The sequence below is a fragment of the Lipotes vexillifer genome, unplaced genomic scaffold (genome assembly GCF_000442215.2).
Source record: "Lipotes vexillifer unplaced genomic scaffold, Lipotes_vexillifer_v1.1 scaffold1062, whole genome shotgun sequence".
In the NCBI taxonomy this organism is placed as follows: domain Eukaryota; kingdom Metazoa; phylum Chordata; class Mammalia; order Artiodactyla; family Lipotidae; genus Lipotes; species Lipotes vexillifer.
In genome coordinates this window covers 303,013-312,647 of record NW_006772550.1, presented here as the reverse complement: position 1 = coordinate 312,647, position 9,635 = coordinate 303,013, and positions in this window count along the sequence as shown.

The window sequence follows — 9,635 nt, the reverse complement described above, 5'->3', positions numbered from 1 at the left end:
ATCTTTTGCCTCACCTCCACAGGGAGAGATGTTTGCAACCTGGGGCTTGCTTTTTTCACCCAGCTTTGTTGAGATACTATTGACATACATGCAAGTTTAAGGTGCACAGGTGATGATTTGATATAAGCATATACTGAAAAACATTTAGCACTCTAATGTTAGTTAACATCTTATCTCCTCACAGAATAACCATTTAAGATCTACTCTCTTAACAACTTTCAAATATATTGATATAATACAGTATTATTAACCGTCATAACCGTAAAGTTTGACTAATACCTCTCACACTATATTGTCCCTTTCTACAGACCTGACAGGATTCATGTGCACATCATTCCATCTCTCAGATCCTGGCCTTAGGCTTGCTCCATGGTTGAACCCCAGGATTTGACCAGGGTGGATGTGTCTGCCATGTTGTTGTCCAGCTGCCCCTACAACGTTGAAAGAAGCATAGGTGCAATCTGCCATGTCTTATGAGCTCCTTGGAAGACACCAGGTCACTGAGTACCAGCCAGTCCTTCCTACTGCTGGGTTTCTTTAGACATGGGTGATGTCCTTTGCACACAGATGCCATCAAAAACTATAAATTCTTATTAAACACTTGGCTTATTTACAGAGGGTTCAATAAGGGAAATATCTCATTCAATCTTTACTTCATCAGGCAGTCTGGAAAACATTTTCTATTAACACTTAAAATGTGCATTTAAAGCATACCTTAACATGTCATGTGATTAGAACTCAGTCTAAATTCTAACCAAAAAATGAAAATAGCCAAAGCATGCCTTTAAGATGAGATATAATATTACCATCATTTTCTCAGTACTGTACTTGTTACTCCTTGCTGGGTAGAATCTAATCCAAAATCGATTCTCATCATCTAGAAATCATCGAGCAAACTGACATAAAAACTGTCATCGGGAGGATAAATAATTTGGAGTACAAACAAAATACACTGAAATTATACAGCTCCTCTGGTAGAAAGATAAAAAGCATGTTTCCAGTTGACTAGGTTTGCTTGGAACCACCCAGAGTTTGGGAAAAGCTGCCAAGCGCTATCTCAGCCCAATGAACATTTATAATAACAGTAATAAGACATTACAGTTAGAGAACTCTTCACAAAGAGTGCATAATCTCCTTTAATCCTACAACAACGTTGTGACATCAGTATCATTATCCTCATTTTATAGTTCAGAGAACAGAGGTTAGAAGTCATGAGACTTGCCCAACATTATACAACATATTAGCTCATTGATTTAATAAACATTTATTGAGAAATCACCATGTGCCTTACATTGAAACACAGGCTGGGGAATCAGAAACAAATAAGATATTGTTCCTGTCTGAGTACTATTTGGAGATATCAAGCTATGGGATTTCTTCCTACAATATTTTCTCCCTCCCTGGCTGCCCAATTGCCCTTTACGCAACCCCTTCGTTAGTTCTGAGCTCACAGCCTCAGGCAAGACATTTGGCAGGGTGGAAACAGAAGTAGCTTGTATGTCTTTCTGGCTCTGAAGTTCCTCAGAGAAGCTCAGACATTATATGAAAAAAAAAAAAAAAAAATAGTGTGTCTTGAAAAAACTTAAAGGAAAAATCTGTCCTAGACTAGACCAAGATTCTTCTTTTGCTCGGAGAAAAGGAGAAAAGAACTAAAGGAGAGAGAGGTTCTAGGGGTCCTGGGAGAAGAGGGGCCCGTATTTCCACTCCAACAGTGCCACCAGGGAACTGGATGACCATAGAGGGGAAAGGGTGGCTCATTTGTCCAAGCATCCAGGAACTGAGGGAGCCTCACCTGTGTGGTTAGGAGCATCAGAAAGCCAAGTGATTTGATGGGACCATATACACAGGGGAAAAGATAGCTGCACAATGACCTGTTTGGACAAATGTCTGTATTCTGTCATATGACCCTGGAACTGGGGGAAAAAACATGAAGAAGGAAAACAAAGCCCTGAAAGATCTGAAAATGGGGGTGTTTGTGGACTGAGATTCATACCCACCACGCAGGTAATAAAGAGCAGTGGTCAAGGGAGTCCTACTGCTGGTAAGGTGAGGGAATTTTCCCAGCAGACTGACCCTCTTGAAAACAACAAATATAAATTCTGGGCACACTAATAAAATACTTCCTGAATCCCTTGTGGAGTGAACAAAGGCTGGCAGAATTTGCAGGGGAGCTGAAATTTGGAAGAAGGGATTGACATCAGGTAAGTTCCCCATCTTTATGGCTTTGGTCCAGGGGTGAGCTGTGGTCACAGCAAAGCATGAAGTCGCTTCTGAGGGGCAACTGTCATCTCTCTGTCCAGAGGAAAAAAGAGCCTAGGGCTGCCACAGGAGGAGGCACTCCAGAAAGAAGAGAACGAAAGAAGGGGACGCCAGTGTCGTGTGTAAGCTGTGCCCCATTCTCTGGCTGACTCGTGAATCACAAATGGCAGGGCAGGCTGCAAACATCCCAGCTTTAAAAAAAAAAAAAAAAAAGGGTGGGAGAGGGGAGGGGTGGGAAATTGAACTGAAATTTGAGCTGCACCTCAGCTATTATAACCATGATCAATGATGTAAAGGAAAATACCGTCACGATGAAAGAAATCTTAGCTGAATAGAAAACATAAAAAGAGTTGAATGGAAACTTTAGAAATGAAGAATATAACATTTGAAAAATGGACATCACTCTCTGTCTGCCCACAGTATTGCTCAGCCACCGTGTCTAAGATGGGAGGAGAGAGAGGTGGGGGGAGGGAGGGGGGGAGAGAGAGAGAGAGAGAAAGAAAGAAAGATCCAATTTGATGAGTAGAGAAATAAATGATTGACAAAAAAAAATTAAAGGAGCCTAGGGACTTTTGGGAAAATCTCAAACAGTATAATATACCTCAAGAAAGAAAGGATAGAGGAAATGGAGCAGAAAAAAATACTTAAGAAATCATATTTGACACCTATTCTGCCATCCCCACCATTCTTTTGCCTCACCTCCACATGGAGAGAGGCCAAGCACTCAGGCTTGCTTTGAAGTTTGGCTGGTAGCCCTTACAAATTTGATGAAAGACATAAATTTGGAGATTTAAGAAGTTCAGCAATGAAAAAAAAAGTTCAGCAATGCCTAATGGCACACATACAAAGAAAACTATGCTTAAGCACATTATATTAAAACTGCTGAAGACCAAAGATTAAGAATAAAAATCTTGAAAGCAGCTGAAGGAAATCAACATATCAACTTCAGAGAGATAAATGATTCAAATAACTGCAAATTTCTCATCAAAAACCATGGAAGACAGAAGACTGTGTCAACTCAGAGTTCTATATCCAACAAAAACATCTCTCAAGAATGAAAGCAACATGAAGACATATATAAATAACATAAAACGAAGAGAATCTGACACAAACACGCCTACACTGTAAGAAATGCAAAAGAAAGTTATTCAGGCTTATGAGAAATGATACCAGGGGAAATTTAGATCTTTGGAGAAGAACAAAGAGACTCTAAATAGTAAACATCTAAGTAAATGTAAAAGGCTATTATTTTCCTCATAATTTCTGTTAAGTGGATATGAAATTGCCTTGTTGGGTTTATAAAGTAGGTAGAAGCCATGCATGTGACAATTATAGCTTAAAGGCAGGAGGCTGGGAAATGGACTTCTATGGTTGCAGGGTTTCTGTAGTAAATGTTAGAACATTAACTCTAAGTAGCTAAGGATATTTTATCAATCAGGATCTAGTCAGGAGACAGAAACCATACCAGTTGTTTGAACAGAGCAAATGTAATAGAAAAAAATTTTAATTAGTAAAATGCGGTTAACTATTTAAAGGCGTAAAAGTGGACTTTAAGAAATAACAGGGCTTCCCTGGTGGCGCAGTGGTTGAGAGTCCGCCTGCCGATGCAGGGTACACGGGTTTGTGCCCCGGTCCGGGAAGATCCCACATGCCGTGGAGCGGCTAGGCCCGTGAGCCATGGCTGCTGAGCCTGCGGGTCCTGACCCTGTGCTCCGCAACGGGAGAGGCCACAACAGTGAGAGGCCCACATACCACAAAAAAAAAAAAAAAAAAAAGAAAAGAAAAAGAAATAGCAAATACAGGACACAGCTACTACCTCTAGAGCTGATAGAAATTATACAAGGGAGGAACTACAAGTTCGGATGGGCCTGCCTGCTCTCAAGGCTGAGATTAAGGCCTCATTGGAGGGACTCCCCTGGTGGCACAGTGGTTAAGACTCTGCGTTCCCAATGCAGGGGGCCGGGGTTCAATCCCTGGTCAGTGAACCAGATCCCACATGCATGCCACAACTAAGGGGTTCACATGCCACAACTAAGGAGCCCATGTGCTACAACTAAGGAACCAGTGAGCCACAACTAAGGAGTCCTCAAGCCACAACTAAGGAGCTACTGCAACTAAGGAGCCTGCCTGCTGCAGCTAAGACCCTGTACAACCAAATAAATAAATATTTTTAAAAATTTTAAAAGACCTAATTGGAGAGGTTGTGGCCACCACAGGAACATGTAGCCTTCCAGAGGCAAAGAAATTCACCACCATATATGAGACACAGCTGGTCTTTGGAACAGCCTGTTAAATAGTTTCACAAAAGGTAAAAACAGGCTGACTATTCACAATAGCCATGACATGCAAGCAACCTAAATGCCCATCAACAGATGAACGGATTAAAAAGATCTGTGAGAGAGAGAGACACACACACACACACACACACACACACACAAACAATGGAATATTAGTCAGACATAAAAAAGAATGAATGCTATTTGGAGCAACATGGAGGGACCTAGAGATTATCATACTAAGTGAAGTAAATGAGGTAGAGAAAGACAAATATCATATGATATCACTTATATGTGGGATCTAAAATAAAATAATACAAATCAACTTATTTACAAGACAGAAATAGACTCACAAATACAGAAAACAAGCTTATGGTTACCAAAGGGGAAAGGCAACGGGAAGGGATAAATTAGGAGTTTGGGATTAACATATACACATGACTATATATAAAATAGGTGAACAACAAGGATTTACTGTACAGCACAGGGAACTACATTCAATATCTCGTAACAGATTATAATGGAAAAGAATCTGAAGCTGTACATCTGAAACTAACACAATATTGTAAATCAACTATAGTTAAAAAAAAAAAAAGCAGGCTGGACCTGGTGTACAGGACTTGGCCAGCTGGGGGACTGGTGGGCCTGATCTTTTCAGCAGAAGAGGTTTCCTGGGTGGCAGAAACTCTCTGGAGAGTGAGCACCCCCTGGACCTTCCCAGTGCTAATATGCTGGCAGCCATGCCATAGAAGGAAAAAGAACCCAAGAATCAGGAAAAGTAGCCCTCTCCTTGGCCATAGATTTGCAGCCTTCCAGTGCCCTCTATTGGCAAAGCCTAACATTGCACCAGCTGTCAAGGGAGAAATACGTGCAAGTTCCAGCTCCAGTATCATAAGGCAGGACCAAAAAAAAAAAAACGGTTGGGGGGAATGGATTTGGAACTGAGAAGCAATAAACTGACAACTTTCCCAGATGTACAGTCTAACCCCTAAAAATGCCACTAAAAACTAATGCAAAGGGATAGAGCTTAAAGTTAGTAAATTCAAATAGAATTCTGAAAAACATATTTAAATAATCCAAAGACAGGAGGGAAAGGGGAACACAAAAACAAAAAATAGAAGGGATAAACAAAAAATAAAATAAAATGGGAGACTTAATCTCAAAATCATTATTCCACGTGAAAAAGTCAGACACAAAAGAATGCCTACTGGATGACTGTATTTATATAAATTTCTAGAAAATGCCACCTAATGTATAATAACAAGAAAAAAAGATTAGAGGTTTTCTGGGATTAGAAGTGGAGGAAGGTGACTAACTACAAAGTGGCGTGGGGAAGCATTTGGGGGTGATGAAAATGTTCTGTATGTTGACTGCTGTGCTCATTTCATGGGTATATACATTTGTCAAAGACTGTACACTTTAAATGGATGCATTTATTGTATATGATTTTTTTTTTTTTTACCTCAATCAAGTTTCTTAAAGGCAGTAGATTAAATGTTCCAATAGGGACAAAGAGTCTGGGAAACTAGAAGGTTGGAGGAAGAGTTGAATGGCCACCTGGTAGACCCTGTGCCTATGCTGTGCTGTGCAGCCTCCTGCACCATCAACGGGGCCTAATGTCTTGTGAAGCCCAATTCCACCTAGAGTGATGCACAGCCTCGAAGATTCAACTTCCCAGACTAACGGCAGTGCAGCTAAGAGCAGTGTTTTGCTGTCCAAGGTACCTGCTGTATTGACACAACTGCCTGGAGTAGAATGAGAGCATTGCCATTAGTAGGGCCTAGATAGAGACATCTCCTGGACACGCCTGAGCTCAGGCTCAGTCTCTGGAAACTGACTTCTGCTTTGATGGACAGATAACTCCAAGAGCCCAAAGTCTCCCTTGGAGGAGCGCGGAAACGTGAAGGTACTGACAGCAAAGACAGGACACTAAAGTCAGAAACCACATTTAGAGTCAGGACTGTAATAAATAACAAACATTCACTTCCCTTTCCCCCTTGGATGTCTCTAAAACTCAAAACAAATAAATTTGTCCTTTTGTGATTCACCAGTACGGCAAAGACTTCCCCATGCCTGCCAGCTTCTGAGAGCTTGAAATTGGATGATTTGAGAAGAGAATGAGAAGGGCTTTCTGAGTCTAATAAAACAGACTCTGAGAATTTCTTTAGAGGGAACAAAAAAAGGAAGACCCTTTATAAAAATATTCATTTAAAAATAAAATACATTAATACATTTTATTTTGCACATATAAAGCACTGAACTAATTGCTAAGTGGTAATGGAAGCCTTTTGAAAGGACTGACCTTTCAAAACACAGTGATCTGCTTACAGTAATATAAACAGAAGTACTTAAACTGAAGCCACAAAAATGTTTTTTAGGAGATAAAATGTTAAAAGATTCAAATGAGTCCCATTTCCTTCAAAGTCACCATGTTGAGAAGCTGTGCATTTATCCCAAAGTCTGTATAAAAATTCTATTTTGGAATTGAATTATCCAATTATCCTCTTGACTCTTCTTACTATTCACAGGATCTCTCTGTGCTACCTGCAATCTGAACACAACTACTCTGGAGCAAACAGAATATATACATATAATGTCATTGGTTGGTATACTGGAAACTGTATGGGGTTTTTTTGTTGTTTTTTTTTTAATCTGTGGTTTATGGTCCATATTCAGATATCCCCCACTAGTCTAGAGGTTTGTTTTTTCTTTTTAATTTTTATTTATTTTTGGCTGTGTTGGGTCTTCGTTGCTGCATGCGGGCTTTCTCTAGTTGTGGTGGGCGAGGGCTACTCTTCACTGTGGTGCAAGGGCTTCTCATTGCGGTGGCCTCTCTCGTTGTGGAGCATGGGCTCCAGGTGCATGGGCTTCAGTAGTCGTGGCACATGGGCTCAGTAGTTGTGGCTCACGGGCTCTAGAGTGCAGGCTCAGCAGTTGCGGCGCACGGGCCCAGCCACTCTGCAGCATGTGGGATCTTCCCGGCCCAGGGCTTGAACCTGTGTCCCTGCATTGGCAGGCAGATTCTTAACCACTGCACCACCAGGGAAGTCCCTGTATGGGTTTTAAATCACAAGCCCTGCCTCTTATTATCTCTGCGACATTCAGCATCTTCTCAATTCCTCTCAACCTTGATATCCTCTTCTGTAAAAACAGGAATAAGAGCGCTCATACCATAATGATGAGGTTTTTTTAAGTCCATGAAGTATTAATAATCAATTAGTGTTGGAGTCCTCTATCTTTCCTCAGTAGCAATAAACTTTATTTTCTGTTTTCAGAAGATTTCATTTTGGGCAATAGACAGAAATGACTTGGAATCAAAACCATGCACTTGTGAACTCTATTAACTCCACTACGGTCCAGGCACTGGTGTAGGTCTAGGAAGGACAGAACGGTTTGATGCTTTAGAGTGAGTTCCAGAATCTGCCCTAGCAGTGTGACCTTGAGCAAAAGGCTGAACAATTCTGGGTCTCAGCTTCTTCATCTCCAATAGGGAGTAACAACAGTAATGACCTCAAAATAGTCCCCTAGGATGCTGTGTATTTATTCCAGAATGAAAAGGTATTGGGGGCTGAAAATATGGTCCCCCAAAATTCATTCACACTTAAGTACTGCAGTCCTAACCCCAATACTTCAGAATGTGACTGTATTCAGAGATAGGGCCTCTGAAGAGGTAATTGGGATAAAATGAGGGCATACGGGTGGGCCCTGATTCAATATGACTGGTGTCCTTATACGAAGAGGAGATTAGGACACAGATATGCACAGGCCGAGGGAAGACCATGTGAAGACACAGCAAGAAGAGGGCCATCTACTAGCTAAGGAGAGAGAAAACAGAAAAAAACGATTCTGCTGATACCTTCATCTTGGACTTCGAGCCTCTAGAACCGTGAGAAAATAAATTTCCCTTTAAGCTGCCCAGTCTATGGTATTTTCTTATGGCAGCCCTAGTAAACTAACAGAAAAAGGAAAAATATTTATTCTGATCCTGCATTCTCCAGGCAAGGCCACTCTTCCCCAGCTTCCCCACTACCATAGGCAGGAGAAAAGAGGAAATCCCAGCATACACAACACTCCTAGCCAGATCCCACCACCTCTCTCTCTGTCCTTGCTTTCTTCCTTACGCAGCTTGGATTCAGTGGCTCATCCTATAATCACTCACTTGCAAATTCCCTCAACTCCTTCGCCTCTCTCACTCTGCAATATTCACCTGGCAAAAGAGTCCCGAGTTAAATCCAACTCTGTGCCTACTCTGACCTGCACCCACGCAGTTAACCACGGCTAGAGACCAGCCACAAGCAAACCGACTAATTGTACTTTATCACAGCTATAATCTAAAACCAGCCCTTAGTGTGCCCCAGCAATCCTACTACATTCCTTTACCTAATTATCCTGTAAGATCATTTCATACCTTCTCCTCCCTTGGCAAACCGTCCACCACCTCCTTCCCCTCCTACCAGCTGATGGTCTTGCTTCCATTCCCTGACAAATAGAAGCAAACAAAAGACCTTCCACACCATCCCACTGCCATGTTAACCAACCCACTCCATCTGTACCTGTCCCTCTGCCTTCCCACTGTTACTATAGATACAGTGTCCTCGCTCTTCTCTCAGGTCCACGCTTCTACTTACTCAATGGATCCTATGTCCTTTTACCCATTCAAGGACATCTCTCAAGTAATTGTTCCCCTCAATCACGAGTCACCAATTCTTCCCTTTTCTACTGCATCATTCAAACCAACATACAAACATGCTCTTCATTAGCCCATCCTTTAAAACAAATTTTTATCCTACATCTCCTTCTAGCAGACTCCATTTCTTTGTCCCATTTAGGGCTAGCCTGTACTTGCTGGTATAGGTTGAATTCTGTCCCCCTAAAACTCCTATGTTGACATTTTAACCCTCGCTACCTCAGAATAAACCTTATTTGGAAATAGGGTCTTTGCAGATGCAACAAGATGAAGTCATACTGGAGTAGAGTGGGCCCCTAATCCAATGACTGGTGTCTTTATAAAAAGGGGACATTCAGACACAGAAGCACACACATAGGGAAAATGCCACATGAAAATGAAGGCAGAGACCAGGGTGATGCCACAGAAGCCAA